Below are 21,856 nucleotides of genomic sequence, written 5' to 3'. Positions count from 1 at the left end.
CTGCTGTGGCTGCCGCTATGTCGCAGATTAATTCTGGCGGCTCTGGCGGGTCAGTAAGTGGTGCTCATCCCCATAATCCTGATGGAGGTCAGGGACATCAGAAGGAGTGTTCCTACAAAGATTTCATGAACGCAAAGCCCAAATCATTTGACGGCAATGGAGGTGTCATTGCCCTAACCCGATGGATTGAGAAGATCGAATTGATCTTCGAGATCTGTGCATGCTCCGAATCAAACAAAGTGAAGTTCGCCGCCTGTACCTTCACTGATAGAGCATTGACTTGGTGGAATAGCCGGGTCAAATGCCTAACCCTGCCCGTAGAAAATGCCATGGGCTGGGAAAGCTTGAAAGAGCTTATGATCGCTGAGTACTGCCCAAGGGGCAAGATGCAGAAACTGGAGCACGAGCTTTGGAACTTGAAGATGAAAGGCTCCGACATTACTACATATACTGCTAGATTTTGTGATCTGGCTCTTCTTTGTCCGGGAATGGTCACCCCAGAAAGCAAGAAAATAGAAAGGTACATTTGGGGATTGACGCCCCCTACTCAAGGAAATGTCTTGGCTGCCAAGCCTACCACTTTTGACAGTGCCAAGTGCCTAGCGCAGACACTGATAGATCACAGGGTTGATCTTGATGAAGTAACAGCCGCTCCTGAACCACCAAAGGCGAGTGGTGGAAAGAAGAAGTTTTGGAACAAGCGAAAGGGCCAATCTTTGCAGGAGCCCTCCAAGAAACAACAAGTAGCGACAGTTCATGCTGTTACCACTCCTGCCACTGCTCCTACAGCTCAAGCACCTACCAGTGGATATGCTGGTACTCTTCCGAGGTGCGACAAGTGCAACTTCCATCATCATGGACCCTGTCGTGAGTTTCACTACAACAACTGTGGCAAGAAGGGGCACACAGCTCGATCCTGCAAGGCACCAGCCCAACCAACCAATCAGGCTCCAGGAGCGGGTGTTGGTCAAGCCTGTTATGGCTGTGGGGAAGTCGGGCATTACAAGAGAAATTGCCCCAAGGCAACAACAGCTGGCAACACTGGGAGAGTACTAGCTATGGGTCAAGAGGAAGCAGTTGCTAATCCTACTATTGTCACGGGTACGTTCCTCCTTGACAACTCTTATGCATGCATTTTCTTCGATAGCGGTGCGGAGAGAAGTTTTGTTAGTCATAAATTCAAACACTTACTCAAACACAAATCCCAACCACTAAACCAAACATTCACTGTTGAGATGGCTAACGGAAAGAAAGAGAGCACTAGTGATATATACATAGGATGCACTCTCACTCTAAACGACTATACCTTTCCCATTGACCTTATGCCTGTCTCTATAAAAAGCTTTGACGTCATCGTCGGCATGGATTGGTTGACCCCCAATCGTGCTGACGTTATTTGCTACGAAAAAGCTATTCGCCTCAATCTGTCCTCGGGCGGATCCCACATAGTCTACGGCGACAAACTCAGCACGAGCCTTTGTATCATTTCGAGCATCAAAGCTCAAAAATACATGCGAAAGGAGTTCCAAGAATTCCTAGCTCATGTGATTAACGAGAAACAAGAAGTTAAGGACCTCGAGAGCATCCCCGAAGTCTGTAACTTCCCCGATATCTTTCCCGAGGATCTCCCAGGAGTTCCTCCTGAACGTCAAGTCAAGTTCCGAATCGACTTGATACCTAGAGCTACCCCCGTAGCCAAGTCCCCTTATCGTCTAGCACCGGAAGAAATGCAGGAGTTATCCAGCCAACTCAATGAACTACTTAGCAAGGGATTCATCAGACCAAGTTCCTCGCCCTGGGGAGCCCCGGTCTTGTTTGTGAAAAAGAAAGATGGATCCTTTCGGATGTGCATAGATTATCGTGAATTGAACAAGCTTACCATCAAGAACCGCTATCCCCTACCCATAATCGACGACCTCTTCGACCAACTACATGGAGCGACCTATTTTTCCAAGATAGACCTACGATCAGGGTACCACCAGTTGCAAGTCCATGAAAATGATGTTTCCAAGACAGCATTCCGAACTCGCTACGGTCACTACGAGTTTGTAGTAATGCCCTTTGGTCTAACTAACGCACCCGCCGTGTTCATGGATCTAATGAATCGGGTGTTCCGCCCTTATCTAGACAATTTCGTGATAGTATTCATTGACGACATACTTGTCTACTCCCAGAATGAGGAAGACCACCGTCAACACTTGAGACTAGTGTTGGAAACTCTAGGGGCGCAAAAGCTATATGCAAAATTCTCTAAGTGGTACTTTTGGATCAGGAAGGTAACTTTCCTCGGTCACGTGGTTAACGAGGAAGGCATACACGTGGACCCTTCCAAGATCAAGGCGAATTGAGAATTGGTCAGCACCGAAGACGCCTATGGAAATCCGTCAATTCCTAGGGCTAGCTGGCTACTATCGCAGATTTATCTAGAATTTCTCCAAGATTGCTAAGCCTTTAACCACCCTGTCTCAGAAAGGTGTACCCTTTTGTTGGGGAGAAAAGCAAGACACTGCATTTCAAACATTAAAGCATGCCCTATGTAGCGCACCTATCTTGTCTCTGCCTGAAGGGACGGAAGACTTCATTGTCTACTGCGATGCATCCAATCAGGGCCTAGGCTGCGTGCTCATGCAGCGAGGAAAGGTTATTGCCTATGCCTCAAGACAGCTGAAAGCACACGAAGTCAACTACACAACTCACGATTTAGAGTTGGGAGCAGTAGTCTTTGCGTTAAAGATTTGGAGATACTACCTCTACGGAACCAAAAGTACTGTTTTCACCGACCATAAGAGCCTACAACACATCTTTGACCAGAAGGAGTTGAATATAAGGCAACGACGATGGGTAGAGCTACTCAGCGACTACGAGTGCGAAATACGCTATCATCCCGGCAAGGCCAATGTAGTAGCGAATGCCCTCATCCGGAAAGAATCTTCAAGTCGTAAAGTGAAGGCGTTAACAATGACCATCCATTCCCATTTATCCGCTCAAATCAGAGAGGCTCAACTGGAAGCCTTGAAACCAGAGAACATGTCGGATGAAGCCCTGAGAGGAATGGAAAAGAACTTAGAGATCAAGGGAGACGGAGTCTACTACTTCATGAACCGGATCTGGACCCCAAAGTTCGGTGGGTACAGGGTGGTTGTCACGAACGAAGCTCACAAGACTAAATACTCCGTTCACCCAGGTTCAGATAAGATGTACCAGGATCTCAAGAAGTTCTATTGGTGGCCAAACATGAAAGCAGAGATCGCTACCTTTGTGGGCAAGTTCCTGACATGCGCCAAGGTGAAGGTGAAATATCAAAAGCCCTCAGGTCTACTTCATCAGCCGGAAGTACCTGAGTGGAAGTGGGAAAGGATTACAATGGATTTCATCACTAAATTACCCAAGTCTCAGAGTGGGTACGATAACATTTCGGTAATTGTTGATCGATTGACCAAATCCGCCCACTTCCCGCCAATCAAAGAAACATTCAAGATGGAAAGACTTACATGAATCTACATCCAGGAGATAGTTTGGCTGCATGGTGTACCTTTGTCCATTATCTCCGATCGAGATAGCAGGTTCACTTCGAGATTTTGGCAATCACTATAGAAAGCTCTTGGAACCAAGTTGGATATGAGCACGGCTTATCATCCACAGACAGATGGGCAGAGTGAGAGGACCATTTAAACACTAGAAGACATGTTGAGAGCATGCGTTATTGACTTTGGTAAGTCGTGGGACACCCATTTGCCCTTGGTCGAATTCTCCTACAACAATAGTTACCACACTAGCATCAAGGCTGCGCCGTTTGAAGCCCTCTATGGTCGTAAGTGCAGATGCCCTCTGTGCTGGGCTGAGGTGGGTGACACACAACTAGACAAGGGTCAAGTCCTCGACAACACTCTCACAGGCCCAGAAATCATCCGTGAAACTACAGAAAAGATCGTACAAATCCAGGAACGACTGAAAGCATCAAGAGACAGACAAAAGAGCTACGCCGATAAGAGATGAAAACCCTTGGAGTTCCAGGTGGGTGATCGCGTTCTGTTGAAGGTCTCACCATGGAAAGGCATGATACGCTTTGGAAAGCGTGGAAACCTGAATCCGAGGTACATAGGACCATTCGAGATCCTCGCTAGGATCGGTCCCGTAGCTTACAAACTTCGTTTACCCCAAGAACTTAGCAATATCCATCCCGTCTTCCACGTGTCGAACCTTAAAAAGTGCCTATCCGACGAAACCCTCGTGATCCCTCTTGATGAGATCGAGATCAACGAGAACCTAAACTTCGTGGAAGAACCATTCGAAATCATGGATTGGGAAATTAAACGAACGAAACAGAGTTGCATACCAATAGTGAAGGTTCGCTGGAACGCCAAGCGGGGACCTGAATTCACTTGGGAGCGCGAAGATCAGTTGAAACAGAAACATCCGCATCTCTTTCCGAGTCCATGATTTGTACTCTATGTTTGAATTTTGGGACGAAATTCTCTCTAACGCGGGGATGATGTAACAACCCGAAACTTTTTCCGTTACTTTTAACCGATTCCCGTTAATAAAATTTGAATTTTATTAAGTTCCGTCAATTTCCTTGGTTAGGAAAAATCATTTAGTTATAATAATTGAATGTAAATAGACGAGTCGGACCCAAAATTCATGCGTAAAACCCAAGTTTCCTACGTCAAACAACGGTTCACGGCCTAAGTGAGGTTCACGGCAGTACACCCATGTACGGCCGTACACCTGTTTACGACCACGTGTCGGGTGGAACCCACCACTGACCATACCCCCTGCCTATAAATACAGGACCCCCACCCTCATTTGAACTTTCTTGGCCGAAAACTCTCTCTCTCTCACTCTCTCTTTCTCTACCTCTCGACCGTACACCTCAAAACACCCTCCTTTCTTCCGAAAAACATTGAAAAACACCTTTGAGAGTTGATTTAGAGCATCTAGAACACATTTTTCATCAATTCCAGCATCCTTGTTCTTGAGTGTACGGCCGTACTCGCTTCAAGTCTTCAAATCTTCAAGGGCCGCAAACAGTCTACGACGGTATTCCCTTCAAAGGCCGTAAACCCTTCAAGAGGAAGTTCACGGCCGTAAACCCCTTCACGGCCGTAAACACCCTTCACGGCCGTAAACCCCATATACGGTCGTAAACACTTCTTAAGTGGTGCATTAGACTGAAAACCCGTTTTCCTCGATTCAATCAAGTCCTGGTAACATTCCTTAACCGAAAGCAAGTGTTTTTCTAACACTTTATCTAACGAAATCGCTAATTTAGATACATATATGTATTTAATTGTTATTAGGATTCCGTTAAGTACCACTTGCAACAACTCGAGGGTCTTCATTTTCAATTCGTCGATTCAACGCTTGCACACAACAAACAGTGAGTTCATACCCCTACACTTTTATTGTTTTTAAACGTTTTTCAGGGGGGGGGGGGGAGGGAATACAAGCCAAACACAATTGATTTTGTGAAATTATACAAAAAGAACTTTAACAAGTTTAAACTTATGCAATTGATACAACCAAAAGATTTTCATGATTTATAAAATATTTAGATATTTATCCCTTTTGTAACATGCTGAGCATTAGGGACACTTTCAAAGTACAATCAAAATTGCATAGTTTTTCAGAACAATACTCGAACTAAGTACACTACATACATACAAACTATAATAGGTATAGTTTGGGGTTATCAATAAACAGTTTTACAGATTCAGAGCTATACATAGCAAAATATATATAAACTATGACATATTTAGTTTATGATATACATTACTACATTCGATCTTCAAGAATACAACATTAAATAATTATTTAAGTATAATTATTACTCTACAAAGTATATACACAGATTTTATTACAAAAGAACACTACACTACTCGTAAACTACTTAATACAGGATTGTGAGGCACTACTTTAGTACATATTCAAGTCCTATAAAATATAACCAGAGTCTCCTGGATTGGAGAGCGTGAAATTTGTCTATAGATCTATACGGGACTGACAATCCCACACCCAAACTGCTAGCTACAGTTAGGCAGGCATGCCTGGGGGTGTGACAAATGTCATAAATACCGACGCCTGAAGAACGTCGTAGAGGCCACTATGTCATATTAGTATGGTTATACTAAACTCACAATAATATAAACTAATATTTGTTTACGAGATTTCATTCTTCAATTAGTTTTATTTTAATTAATAGAACTACTATACATTACACTAGAGAATTCCAGGGATACAGTACTTGGTTTCATTTTTAAAATGATAAAACTACTTTACATACTGGTGATAACTAGGGTTTTCAAACAGAACATTCTATACATACTGGTGATAGCCATGGTTTACATACAAAAGGGACTTTTATGTAAAACACTACGATACAATACAGTTGATGGAAATCAGACATACAAACCACTGCATTATACCCTACTACGGAATACAGTAACAATCACTCATGATTAGAAAATATTGGATTTTCTTGGAAAACATACAAACATTTTCATACAGATTTCAAAGACAGGTTTTCACTACAAAAACATGCTTATGAACTCACCAGATTTATGCTGATACTCTTTTCAAAACCTCTTGTATTCTCAGGAAATCCGTAGACAGGTACATCGGCAGACTTTTAAGAAGACGAAGCTTACAAAGTTTTTTCTTTATTTTGCTACTTTTGATGTATATAAATATGAAACAAACAGATGTAATTAACTTAACATATATATTCAATGTAATGGTTGTGTTTACTTTGATTACTATGATACAATTTTTGTGATACTACATATGACGTCCTCTACCCCCAAACGTTTCCGCCGTTCCGGTTTGGGGGTGTGACATGATGACAGCGGAAGCTGTGGATTCGTCATAGACCCAGTAAAGCATACTCTTTAATGAACCATCCTGGAAGTTCTGCATAACAAGAATCTGCTTCAGTTGATTAGTGGGAGGCCACATCACCGTCTTGAAAGGCTCATTAGTCTTTGGATCCACTACATGCGAGAAGCTCTTGATGAAAGACTCAGCAGTCTTCATATTAGTAAAGCCCTTATTCACTTGATATTCTAGAAAATGCTTGAAATCTGTTGCTTGTGGATCATTGGATGGATTAGCAAAGGGAGCATTGGCAAGTTCGGACAGATCAACCCTTGTCAATGAACAAAAGTCATGTTTGTCCTTGTAATACTCCACATTTGAACTTTTACGCTTCACAAGCCACAGTTTCAATTTATCATGAAAGCCCCACGACACAATTCCTGGCCGATCACTGTACTTAGTACCAAATTTTTTTTCTTGAGTTCAGTAACAGTGAGTCGGGGTTGATCACCACGAACGTTCTGATCTGAACTCTTTTTGAACAACCACCTTTGTTTTTTAGAAGATGAGGCTTGTTGATCTTGCTTCAAAGCAACTAAGTGTGGAGCTTGAGCTGGCTCATGGTCAAATCGATCAACTATTCGGGTTGTTCTTGCAGTGGGAGGATCAACAAGGGGTCTTTGTTGAGAAGCTTGGGTTAAGGTCAGCGCTGCCTGGTTCTCCGACAGAAGATTTGAATTTTTCACCAAATTCCATGGCTAGTTTATCCTTGAGGTCGAAGTAGCAGGCAGTCAGAGCTCCTAGGTGGGTCTGTAAATCGGAGATCTGTGTTGTCTTTAGAGAGTAGTCCGCCTTAAGCTCTGAAACCTGAGTTTTGAGGTTGTCAATTAAAATATCTCTCTCAATGATTCTCTGATTTAACACACCCATTTCTTCCTTGATCTCTTGAACAAATTTGTCCACTTCCCCTGAGTTGCCTTCCTCAATTGAGATACCTTTTCCGCGAGGAGGATGTCCTGTCGTTTCTTATTCAGCCAAGACCTGTGCAAGTCGCTCAGAAGCGATGTCATGATCAGGCCTTGGGTGGGAGGAACCTCCAGGAGCTGAATGACTCCCTGCTTCAAAGATAGTTATTGGTCCTTCAAGATCAGGAGCAGTTGGAATGGTTGGAGTAGTGGCTGATGTAGTGATTGCAGGCTGAATGGGTGAGGTCTGATCCCTAAGAAGTATTCCCGGCCTTGGATCATGTCTTCTTCTTTTTAGCGGAAGCTGGGAGGTCAGAGTCATCAGGGGATCACTCACAGCTGGCACAGAGGTAGGAACATCAACATTTAGGGGAGGAATCATTGATGCTGCATCCATATCCATATCAACATTAGCGGAGGCAGGAGGCGTTACTTCTTGAATATTTTCCACTTCCCGTGTCTCCGTTTCCGGTTGTGCAACTTCATGGACATTGTCAAATAACGTGTCAAGGTCCTCGTTTGTAGGGCAATAATCATTCCCAAATCCGAAGTTAAATTCAAAATCATTTGGTCCTGACATGTTGAAATTGTATGGCCCAAACATATCTCCTCCAAAAATTGAATCATCATCTTCAAATCCCTCTTCTTCACCACCATCTGTTGGATATAGTGTCTAAGTCCATAACTTTATTTGGTATGTACTTGACCCGGCCCGACATGGTCCATTTGGGTTGCATGGCATTGCAATACTTGGATAGACTAAATGAGAGAAAGGACACTTGTGATTATTAATATATTATAAGTTCTAATATATTAATAATAGTATTATTTAATTAGTATTGATCAAGTATTAATTTGGTGATCAAAATGAGACTAATTAAATACATAGAGTTGATTATGACAATCATCTAATCTTTTATGGTGGATTCATGATCCATGGTTTATTGTGATTTGGAGCTCCATGGATATGGGAGTTACAAACCCATGGATCATTAGAAATCAAGAGTCATGACAATTAAGGGCATTCATGTGTAAACCCTAATTGTGACAACACTATAAAAGGAACCCTATAGCTAGCAAAATCGTACACTAGTTGATTCTAAGAGGGCATAACCGATTTTGAGTATTAGTGACATTCTCTCAAGTTATTCCAAGTCTTGTGGTGTTGTGTGAAGCATTTGAGGCACAACATTTGGGGTACTAGGCTCACAAAGTCTTCAAGGAATCCAAGCAACAAGAAAGGTATGTACTTCTACTAGTTTTTATATTACATATTCCCCATGCCATGCTAGTTAGGAAGTAAACCTTGAAAAATCAAATTTGCATGTATATTAGAGAAAACATAGATTCAAGGTTTATAGGGTTGCATGTACACCTTAGGAGTGTTATAATGCTCAAAACCCATCAGTGGTATCAGAGCCAGGTTTGTTTTCTGTATATTTGATGCAAACTGCTTGAAAAAAATCGAAAAACTGTTCACTGTTCGACTGGACTCGCCGAGTGCATGGGGAAAACTCGACGAGTCCAAGACAAAATTCATCCTACTCGTCAAGTAGGATCATGCAATCGACGAGTAGGTGCGTGCTGGGCAGTTTTCCGAGTTTTGTTGCTGGAAATGGGCTAGAATCATTATCCCAAACTGTTTTGGACTTGTCAAATCTGTTTTTAAAAGTGGTAATGATTATGTTAACCCATTTCAAATGACTATTATCAATTTTCAAGTTTTATATGTGATTTCTTGAAATTGCTTGATATGAATATTTGTTCTTTTGAGTTTTAGAAGATCATAGGAATTGTGTGTAACTTACATGCTAGATTAATTCATGATCTTAATGCTAATGATGGTGTTCATAACTTGTCCTCAATTTATGGATAACCTAAAGTCACTTCTTTAAAAGTTGTCATTAAAGAATAGTAGGTTTCATAAAATGAAGAGTCTTCAACTTTATGAACCATTAAAACTCATAAGTTACAAATTTGAAGAGTCTTGAAATAGTTTCAAAACTTGCCCTCAAGTTTTGGAATTTGTAAAGTCTTACTCTTTAATACTTTAATTCCAAATTAAACCTTAGATTTTTAAAAAGTTTAAAAATCACCACTTATACTATTATTATAATCTTATTTATATAGATATGTATAAGAATAAGTCATTCTTACCGCAAGTAGGCCTCATTCACGAAGCCGGTCTATAAGGGGGGTATAAGGTTGTTGCCTATAAAATGGTAGCTTAATGGGTGTCTACTCTCACCCACCGCTTCCTTGACTGGTGGAGGGTCGTTAGTCGAACGGGTAGGATAAGATTAACTCTCTTTAAAAGTATAATGAATTATAAAGTAACTATACATTATTAATTCCCAATCTTAGTCTCTTTAGGAAAATGTGAAATAGGTGCTAGCCCATAAAATTACACTTTGTACCTTACCAAATCGTTAGTGGAGTGTGTGTGGTTAACCGGCACACTAACAAGGACTAGTAAGTGTGGCAAAGGGTAACTTGACTTTATTATAGATCGGTGGAGCGTGTGTGGTTAACCGGCACATCGATTAGGTAATATAGTGAAGGGTACCAAGTCAATTTGTATGGTTATTCACACCTTGTTTGTGATCCTCGGCATCCCAGTCACAAACTTGAGAGGGCACAATCGAGATTTAAACATGCCATTGAAAAGTTCAATGTATCTCAAAAGATCTAGGAGTTTCAAATCCAATAAAACCAAATAATAAAATATTTCGTTCTTATGGTGGAAATTGGTAAATCGTCATTTACCTACCTTCAAATATTTTATAGCTTGGAATACGGCATCCCTCTTCCAACTATAAATAGTTTGTTGGATCCTAGCCTTAATATTTCATTTGGGTGACTTATTAAGGACTCTTAATCTAATGAAACTTGTCTTTCTTTTCTTTCAGATGTCTTCCAACAATGCTTCTGGCTCAAACCCAACAGGCTCCTTTTCCCTTATGAACTTGTGTGGGAAAGTCACTTTTGATGGATCCAACTTCAATGAGTGGATCAGAAACATCAGGATGATTACCCGCTATGAGGACAAGGAGTATGTTCTCGATAGGGAGCTTAAGGTTGTGAATGAAGCCACTGCTACTCCTGAAGAGTTTGCGGAGTTTTTTGCACATGAAAAGGATGCTACTAAAGTAGCATGCATCATGATGGACACCATGACTCCTGAACTTCAAAAATCCTATGAAGATTTCTACCCCTATGAGATGCACCAGGATCTGATGGAAAGGTACCATCAGAGCGCGCGTCAGGAGAGGTATGAAATCATCTCCTCCATGATAACAACCATAATGAAATATGGTGAACCCATCACCGGTCACATGCAGAAAATGCAAAGGTTCGTTGACCGGTTATTGAAGCTAAATGTGGACTTTCCTGAAGAAATGGCGATTGACATCATTCTCCATTCCTTACCTCCAAGTTATGATCAGTTTCGTATGACTTATCATATGAACAAGGAGGAAGTCACACTGAGTAAACTTCAAGGACTTTTAAGGACAGCTGAAAATGGCCTTAAGAGTAAAGCGGTTGTTACTTCTACTTCTTCTCCTTAAGCAGCCCCTGTTCTTGCGATTGGGCAGGGAAAGGGTAAGAAGAGGAAAACCCCTTCGAAGGGTACCAAGGGTAAGCCCCTTGATGGTTCCTCTTCTAGTGGGACAAAGAAAGGTCCCATCACTCCTTCCTCAAACCCAAGGGAAGCACAATGTTTCTATTGTCAAGAAAAGGGGCACTGGAAGCGAAGCTGCCCCAAATACTTGCAAGATGTAAAGGATGGGAAAGTTAAGCCCACCCATGCAGGTATTTATACAATATTGTCTAAAAACTCATCTAATGCTAATTCTTGGGTGCTTGATACAGGTTGTGGTATTCACATTTGTACTGATTTGCAGGGCCTAAGAAGAAGTGAGCAAGTGGAGCACGGGAAGATAAACTTAGTCATGGGCAACATGAAAGCTTCACCTGTCACCAAGATAGGAGTTTATTCTTTATTGCTAAATAATGGGTTAATGTTAGATTTGAATAAATGTTGTTACTCGCCAGAAATGGCGAGAAATATTATTTCTTTTCATGGCTTATACAAACAAGGGTTTACATTTTTATTTGATAATAATAATGGTGCTATTAATGTTTACTACAATGATGTATTTTACTTTAAAGCATTACCTTGTGATGGTGTATATGAAGCTGTGAATGTTGTAGACAATCTAGGAAATAATGTGTTGTATATTGATTCTTCGAATAGCTTGGATAAAGCATCCTTGTGGCATTGTCGTCTTGGACATGTCAACAAGAAGCGCATAGGCCAACTCCAAAAGGCTGGAGTCTTGGAATCATTTGACCTAAAGTCGGATGATAGTTGCGAGTCTTGTTTACTTGGAAAAATGACGAAGTCAGCCTTCACAGGTACTTGTGATAGGGGTGAAGGTTTGTTGGAGCTGGTACACACAGATGTGTATGGGCCCTTCAGAGTTGCTACAAGAGATGCTAATCGCTATTATGTGACTTTTACAAATGATTATAGCAGATATGGATATATCTACTTAATCAAGCATAAGTCAGAAACCTTTGAAAAGTTCAAAGAGTTTAAGCAGGAAGTTGAGAATTAATTGGGCAGGAACATCAAGATGCTCCGATCCGATCGGGGAGGAGAGTATCTTAGCATTGAGTTCCTTGACTATCTTAAGGAATGTGGGATTGTCTCACAATTGACACCTCCCAGAACACCACAGTTGAATGGTGTAGCTGAGAGGCGCAATCGAACCGTGTTGGATATGGTTCGTTCCATGATGAGTCGAGCTTCGTTACCAATCTCTTTCTGGGGGTATGCCTTAGAGACTGCCGCCCATATCCTTAATCTAGTCCCTACTAAAAAGGTTGCCAAAACACCTCACGAGATGTGGACTGGGAAAGTTCCCAATTTAGACCACACCAAGATTTGGGGTTGTGAAGCTTTCGTGAGGCGTGAGACTCATGATAAGCTTGAACCTCGAAGTGAGAAGTGTATTTTCATCGGCTACCCACAGAGATCCTTTGGTTACCTCTTATACAGACCCAGTGATAATGTGGTCTTTGTAGCAAGAAGAGGAGTCTTTCGTGAGAGAGAATTTATAAGCCAAGGGGACAGTGGGAGGCAAATTGACCTTGAAGAGCTTCAAGAGTCAAGCGGTGAAGGAACCTCAAATACTATCAACCAACCTGAGGAGGAAACTCCTGTTGATCCGATAGATGAGTCTGTACCTCCGAGGCGTTCCACTAGGGTGAGGAACACACCTGATTTTTATTATGGGTATCACATCACCACTGAAGGTGATACATTTATTAGTGATAGTACACTAATAGATTTGGATGAACCTAATAATTACAGGGAAGCCATGGCAGGCCCCGAGTCTGCTAAATGGAAGGAGGCTATGGACAGTGAGATTCAATCCATGTATGACAATCAAGTGTGGAACTTGGTTGACAATGTACCAGGTCGTAAGACAGTTGGGTGCAAATGGATCTTTAAGAAGAAGACCGACATGGATGGGAAGGTACACACTTACAAAGCGCGACTGGTTGCGAAGGGCTTTACTCAAACTCTGGGAGTTGACTATGATGAGACCTTTTCACCAGTAGCGAAAATTAAGTCTATTAGGGTCTTACTGGCCATAGCTGCATTTCATGATTAAGAAATATGGCAAATTGATGTCAAAACCGCTTTCCTTAATGGAAAGTTGGCTGAGGATGTTTACATGGCTCAGCCAGAGGGTTTTGTCGATGCTAAGTACCCTAATAGAGTGTGTAAGCTTGAGAAATCCATTTATGGATTGAAACAAGCATCTCGTAGATGGAATCTTTGCTTCGACGAGAAAGTCAAAGAGTTTGGTTTCTTGAGGAGCGAAGATGAGTCTTGTGTATATGTCAGGGCTAGTGGGAGTATAGTCAGCTTTTTCGTGTTGTATGTGGATGACATACTACTCATAGGAAATGACGTCCCTGTTGGGTTTTGAGCATTCTAACACTCCTATAGTGTACATGCAACCCTATAAACCTTGGATCTATGTTTTCTCTATTATACATGCAAATATTAACTATTCCAAGGTTTCATCCTAACTAGCATATTATGAAGCACCTATACTACAAAGTTCTAGTTAGATGACATACCTTTTGATGTAGCTTGATGTCTTCAAGCGAGCTTAGCCCCAATAGTTTGGAAGCCTCAAATGGAATCACAAATCACCAAAACACCTTGGAAGAACTTGAGAGAATATGTATGCACACTAAAATCGGCCCACTCTTATTTTCACACACTTGTGCCAATTTTGTGAGCCAAGGACCCCTTTATATATTATGGAGGATTAGGGTTACATCCATGTAAACCCTAATACCCATGACCTTTCATTTACATAGGATCCATGGGTTAAAAGCTCCATGGACCATCCATGAAAGCTTAGCCCAACCTAAATGAACTTGGCCCATTCCATATATATAAGAGTCCATATTTAATTAGTTCTTTTTGATCACTTAATTATTTCTAAATTAATTCTTGATCAATACTAATTAAATAATATGATTCCATATTAATATATTAGAACTTATAATATATTAATATAAATCATAAATATACTATTCTCAAAAGACTATCCATATAAATTGTGCCGGTGAAGTGCAACCCAAATGGACCATGCCGGGTCGGGTCAAGTACATACCAAATATAGTTATGGACTTAGACATTAATCCAACAGTCTCCCACTTGGATAAGTCTAAAACTATTATTGAGCATGACTTCAAAACCTAACTGGCAATCGTAGCTCTTAAAGCCGCTGTCGAACTCTGACCTTGTCAATGACTTGTCCATTGGATAAGGGATCATATATTCCTCCATTCTAGATATCATATGGACTGAGACATGGATTATAATCATTCTCTCTGTCCATTTGTTGTTTCCCGATTTTCGATTTATGATGACTGACTGATTGAACAAATCAAATCAGTCCTGGCTTGGCCAAGCACTCACATGTGTCATCGCTAAATCATCGAGGGGCCCATAGATATCGCTTTTATCCCGAAGGTAAAAGGAATGGATAAACTTCGACTCATATGGCTTGTTCTACTACTTGTTGAATCATACACAAAGGCACGTTTTATAACATCGAGTTACCAAATGCGTTTTCATGAAATCAATGTATAACCAACTCATAGTAACAACTCATATCTCTAGGTTTGAAGAATATAAGATATTATCGTCTCATGATCACTCGTGATAAAATCCATGAAGTGATTCAAATGAGCGCGGGTTGAATCCAATACTCAGAACTTATGAGCACTCATGAGTGTTGTAGCACCACTTTGTCCACTAACTTGGACCTCTACAAACCAACCCATGACAGTCTTGATTCATATCTACTTCCAATATATGACCGACTGTGGATGGTTTGAATAACTTAATCATTCAGGAAGAGCGACTTAGTTATTCTGGAAGTCAAAACCTGCAAAGTGAAACACAAGAATAAATGAATCAAATATGGTATCAAACCCTATGAATATAAATAAACACTTTTATTTATCACCATACTGATTACTCATTATTCATTGTTTCGGTTTTATCAACTTTATACTTGAATTAAAAACACTAGTTGTCCCATGCTCCAAGCATGTACACTATGTTTTTCTTAAACAATAGCTTTGCCATACACCAAGTATGCACTCTATGTTTGGCTATGATCCTTACTTTGTGAAATAAACCAATTGAACATAATTTCAATGATTCTAATTTCACACTCCCAAATCCTTATCGAAAAATGTGAGAATTTCAAATTCCTATCATTTATCGAAATCTGTTTAGATTTTAAACTTATATGCACTGACCCTCCTGTAATGAATATGTACAAAGTCACAAAGACTTGTCAATAGTCATTATAAGGTATTCCAATGGAGATCAACTCCATGGAAACTAAGTCTCATATTCAAAGTACATTGCTTTGGACATGCTTCTTGCATTAAATTTTCTAATCTTACACAGATAACTTCCACCTATGGAGACAACTCCATATTCTCATTTTGACTATCACTTCTGAATAAGAGATGCCTCTTTTCAGAATATGTCAATATGGTCCTTCCAAAATTAGCACTATACTTCCAACTGTCCCTGAGCAACCAATCTTTGGTAAACCTCAGATTGTCCTCGACAATTGCTTAATCATTTTAGTCATGTCCAATTCTACACCTTTTCCCTTCTTAATGCCTCTGGGCATTTGGAAAAATTTAGAAATGACAAATATTATAGCACATGCAATCGATCCTGTACCCAAAGCAAATGGTACACGATTCATGATGTCTCACATAAAGACATGATTGTAGACCAGTCTTTTGCTACAATATTTTTATTTGCCATGTTTTCAAAATTTGACTATGAAGAGGGATGCCGTAATCATAATCGAATTTTGAGAACGCAATATATAGAATTTCCTTAAGTTGAACCAATCCAACATGAAATTCATATATATATATATTCTTGACTAAAGATGATTAAGGTCTCAATCTAAGCCTTTAGAACTGAAATGAAGTATATCCTCTCCCTTAATTATAGCAAAACAACTTTTTCAATCCCTGCAGCCTCACGAATTGAAACTTTTGTTTTCTATAATTAACATTGCTAACTTGAAACACTAACAATAATTATCATGCTCCCACTTACATGATGATTATTAGCATAACACTTATGCTCCCACTAGCTTTGACATGTACTCAGAAATCAGCTGGACTTCTAGAAATCAATACTTTATTGACTTTCTTACCAAAGTTCAGATTTCTGATACGAGATGCTTTGATAAAACTTTATCAAAATCATACACCTTTCCTTAGATAGCATGCATGTGTGTCTAAACAATTTCAGAACTATGAAAAGGGATGCCGTAATCATAGTCTCAATTGTTTAGACCTTTTGCCATCTGCTTCAAATCTACTTGGTGGAAGTGTTTCCTCACCATCATTTTCATGAATCGGAGAGAAACCTTATGACCCTTAGATTTTATGGTGTATGTGTTCTTATCCATGTGAATCGTCAAAACCATAGTCATAAGACAAGGATAATGACAAATCCAAACTCATATGGACTGAACTTATGCAATCTTAACTTCTTGCCACCTGGCAGTACAGGGCCTGCCATTGCTTCCAAGTTGTTATGCAACCAATTGAGAACTTTCAGAACTCCTATGCAAAGCCAACTTTAACTGGAATGGGCACAGAATATGTCAACACGATAGGTTATAAACCTCAAGTCGTGTGCTAGTGAAGAACCTGAGGTTTTATTCTTGATTAGTTCTTGAAATTCTTTTTAGGATCTTTAAGACTCCCACTATCCTCTTGACATATAAGACTATCTTGCCAAATATTCAAGAGATAGTGCGGATTCTTTATCAAGACAAACACTTCACACAATTGGCCTTAGTTGGTCTTTGTTTTATCCAAAACATCACAACTTACCAATTTCAAATGTACAAGAGTAGGACACTTTTACTCTTACATTTGACAAGTGTTTTAAACCTTTCTTTAAGATATGTCACTCAAGTTACAATCTTCGAGTATGACTCTAAGAATTGTTTTGAAACGAAGTATGACTCATCTTCCTGATCTAACCATTTCAACAATTCATGACCCCTCTTCTTAGTCATAAGAATGCACTAAGATGACCTTTAGAGGACTAATTGTGATATGATTTCTAAATCATTAAGATGATCACAAACATGATACTAAAGTACTCTCCCATCTTTTCAGATTTGAGAAACTTTTATCTTTCTGCCTAATTTGATTCTTCCCATTCGTTCTGCCATACATTGAGACTTTTCCAATGTTTCAGAATTATACTTAAACTTGTAAGTATAACCATATTTACTAAACTTTAGTAAATCAAATAGTCTTAACGAGCTTTGTGGTGGACATGACCAGTGCACAAGAATGTGTACTCGATCCCTTTAGTCCTTCACTTGACTCACACATCCATGTGAACAAGTAATTAGTCTTGATTTTCCAATGCTAGAAAGTTCTCATTCATCATACTATTCAACTTGCATGATTCCAAGTTTCGGTCCAATTGAAACTTGGGTGATGAGGAACTTTCCTGATTTGGTAAATTTAGACACTACCACAAATGAAAGAATCAAATCCATTTTCCAATATTGCTGTCAGTGGAATCATATAAGCAACAATTTTCCACAAATGCCATTGTAAGGATACTTCAAATAAATAAAATTAAACAATTTTCTTTTATTTTAAAACTTTGCGGAAAAACTTATCCTTACAATCCACATGGAAAATTGTTGTTATCTATTCCTTAGCAATATATCATAACTTCTTAAGCAACTGCTCAAAATTCTGATGCGATCGAAATCCACCTTCACGATCAGAATCAGCATATACTTCCTTTAAGATTTCTCTCTATTCTTTGATTCTTAAAACATCAACATGTGACCCAGTCACATCATGTAATGAGGATCTCAGAATAGAACTTAACAGAGTTAGATAATGGGCTCTACCTGATGTAGAGTCAAACTTATTGACTTTAACATCCTTAGGTAAATTTGGCAGCTTTGCAATCAATGCCCCTTCCTTTGGTAAAATAAACATATGGACCCTTTGGTAATGGGACTATCTCAGACTTAGCCTTTCTCTTTACCATTTGGTCAACCAGGTTTACTATGGCCAATCCCTTTCCATTGGGAAGAGAATGCTTTTTCTGGATTTCCAGTGTCACCATTGTCACTGTCCATAAAGTTTTTGGGAAGTTGATCTTCTAATCAAATTTGCTTTACTATCGTTCCAAATCATTGCTGATTTAGCATCACCAAGCAAATAGATATGATCATTAAGGTTCATGTCATAGTCTGTTTTATAGTAGTCCTAAATGAACTCACTATGTGACTTAGAAAGTGATTGAACATCCAACTTTCTCAAGACTTTGACACCCAACTCTCCCGGCTTGTCAATATGTGACTTCATCTCTAAGATGTGATCACACATAGACCTTGCTTGCCATTAGGGCTTGAGTGACCTTGAACTTGTGGGTTAGGGAGAATAATTGGAGGAGGTGGAGGAAGAGAAGTATGACTTCCATGAGCCAAACTCGGGAAGTCATATTCATTAGGAAAGCTTGGTTTGGGAAGATCATTGTTGTCTAAACCAGACATCAACAATGGGAGAAATTCACGTAAAGTTGATTTAAGTCCTTAATATAACACCCAATATGATATATTAAGGCTAGGACCCAACAAACTATTTTATAACTTGGAAGAGGGATGCCGTAATCCAAGCTATAAAATATTTGAAGGTAGGTGAATGACGATTCACCAATTTCCACCAAGATAAATGAAATGTATTATTAGGTTTTAATTGGTTTTGAAACTCCTAGATTCTTTTGAGATTCATTGAACTTTTCAATGGCATGTTTCAATCTCGAGTGTGAACTTCAGGTTTTGTGACTGGGATGCCGAGGATCACAAAACAAGGTGTGAAGTAACCATGCAAATATACTTGGTACCCTTAATATTTACCTCTTAATCGATGTGCCGGTTAACCACACACGCTCCAACGATACTATGATAAACATTAAGTTACCCTTTGCCTACCTTGTTAAGTCCAGGTTAGTGTGTCGGTTATCCACACACGCTCCACTAACAGCTTAAACAAAGTGCAAAGTGTAATTTCATGGATTAGCACCTTATTCACATTTTCCTAAGTAACTAAGATTGGGAATTTATAAAAAGTTTAGTTACTTAGTATTTATCATTAATACTTTTAATGAAGGGAGAATTATAGTCCTTGTCCTACCTGTTCGGCTAACGACCCTCCACCAGTCAAGGAAGCGGTGGGTGAGAGTGGACACCCATTAAACTGCCATTTTATAGGCAGTAACCTTATACCCCCCTTATAGACCGTCTTCGTGAATGAGGCCTACTAATGGTAAGACGACTTGCTCTTATACATATAATATATTAAAGTATAAGGGTGTATTTTAGACATTTAAAATACTTGGTGGTTTAATCTATTAATTAAACTATACTCTTAATTTAATTAAATTTAAACTATGTCATTATGGAATTATTAATTCTCTTTTAATTAAACACTTTAATTATCTATTAATAAAGTCCATAAGAGTTAATTGAATTATTCAATAAAACATCATAATTCCAATTATTAAATTCAAAATTAAAACCATTTAATTAATTGTTTAAGTTATGAACCCAAGAGTTTTAGAATTCAATTCTTTTTTTTTATCATAAATTTTTTTTTTCCAAATTCCAAAACTTGAGGGCAAGTTTTGTAACTCTTGAAAACTTTTGGATTCCATAACTTATGGAGTTAAATAGTTGTTTTATGATGAAACTTTTCATGTTCCATAACTTAAGAACAAGTTATGGAATCATTTTTTTTTTAAAAAACCTTTTCATATCCATAACTTATGGAGGTTTGAAAAAGCTCTTTAGATCAAACTTTTAAAACTAATAAAATCATATCATTTTATCTTTTACTAAATTTGACCTAATTCAACTCATATAGCAAATGATTCAAATTTTACAAATAATTAGTTTTTCACAAAAACAAGTAATTATCTTAAAATTTGACAAACGTCATTTTTTTTTCCTTTTTTTTTCCTTTTTTTTCCAACTTTGAAAATAAAACATTTGCATCAATATAACAGAAAACAACCCATGGCTCTGATACCACTGTTGGGGTTTGAGCATTCTAACACTCCTATGGTGTACATGCAACCCTATAAACCTTGGATCTATGTTTTCTCTATTATACATAGATCGAAGGTTTATAGGGTTGCATGTACACCATAGGAGTGTTAGAATGCTCAAAACCCAACAGTGGTATCAGAGCCACGGGTTGTTTTCTGTTATATTGATGCAAATGTTTTATTTTGCATCAATATAACAGAAAACAACCCATGGCTCTGATACCACTGTTGGGTTTTGAGCATTCTAACACTCCTATGGTGTACATGCAACCCTATAAACCTTGGATCTATGTTTTCTCTATTATACATGCAAATATTAACTATTCCAAGGTTTCATCCTAACTAGCATATTATGAAGCACCTCTACTACAAAGTTCTAGTTAGATGACATACCTTTTGATGTAGCTTGATGTCTTCAAGCTTTAAGAGCTTAGCCCCAATAGTGTGGAAGCCTCAAATGGAATCACAAATCACCAAAACACCTTGGAAGAACTTGAGAGAATATGTATGCACACTAAAATCGGCCCACTCTTATTTTCACACACTTGTGCCAATTTTGTGAGCCAAGGACCCCTTTATATATTATGGAGGATTAGGGTTACATCCATGTAAACCCTAATACCCATGACCTTTCATTTACATAGGATCCATGGGTTAAAAGCTCCATGGGCCATCCATGAAAGCTTATCCCAACCTAAATGAACTTGGCCCATTCCATATATATAAGAGTCCATATTTAATTAGTTCTTTTTGATCACTTAATTAATTCTAAATTAATTCTTGATCAATACTAATTAAATAATATGATTCCATATTAATATATTAGAACTTATAATATATTAATATAAATCATAAATATACTATTCTCAAAAGACTATCCTTATAAATTGTGCCGGTGAAGTGCAACCCAAATGGACCATGCCGGGTCGGGTCAAGTACATACCAAATATAGTTATGGACTTAGACATTAATCCAACAGTCCTAACCTTGCAGGAAGTGAAGTCCTGGCTTGGGAAGTGTTTCGCTATGAAGGACCTTGGAGAAGCTTCCTATATCCTAGGGATAAGGATATTAAGAGATAGGAGTAAGAGACTAATTGGACTTAGTCAAAGTACTTACTTGGATAAGGTGCTGAAGAGGTTCAGCATGCAAGAATCCAAGAAAGGGGAATTACCCATCCAGAGTAATGCCAAGCTGAGTAAGACTTAGAGTCCGAGTACAGAGGCTGAGATAGCTGAGATGAGTCATATACCATATGCTTCCGCTGTGGGCTCTATCATGTATGCTATGACTTGTACTCGCCCTGATGTGGCCTTTGCTTTGAGCATGGTCAGTAGATATCAAG

Source organism: Lactuca virosa, chromosome 1 (assembly GCF_052849685.1).
Source record: "Lactuca virosa cultivar CGN04683 chromosome 1, Lactuca_virosa_CGN04683_v6, whole genome shotgun sequence".
Taxonomy (NCBI): Eukaryota; Viridiplantae; Streptophyta; class Magnoliopsida; order Asterales; family Asteraceae; genus Lactuca; species Lactuca virosa.
The sequence above is the reverse complement of the archived record's forward strand: the minus strand, read 5'-3'. Positions refer to the sequence as shown.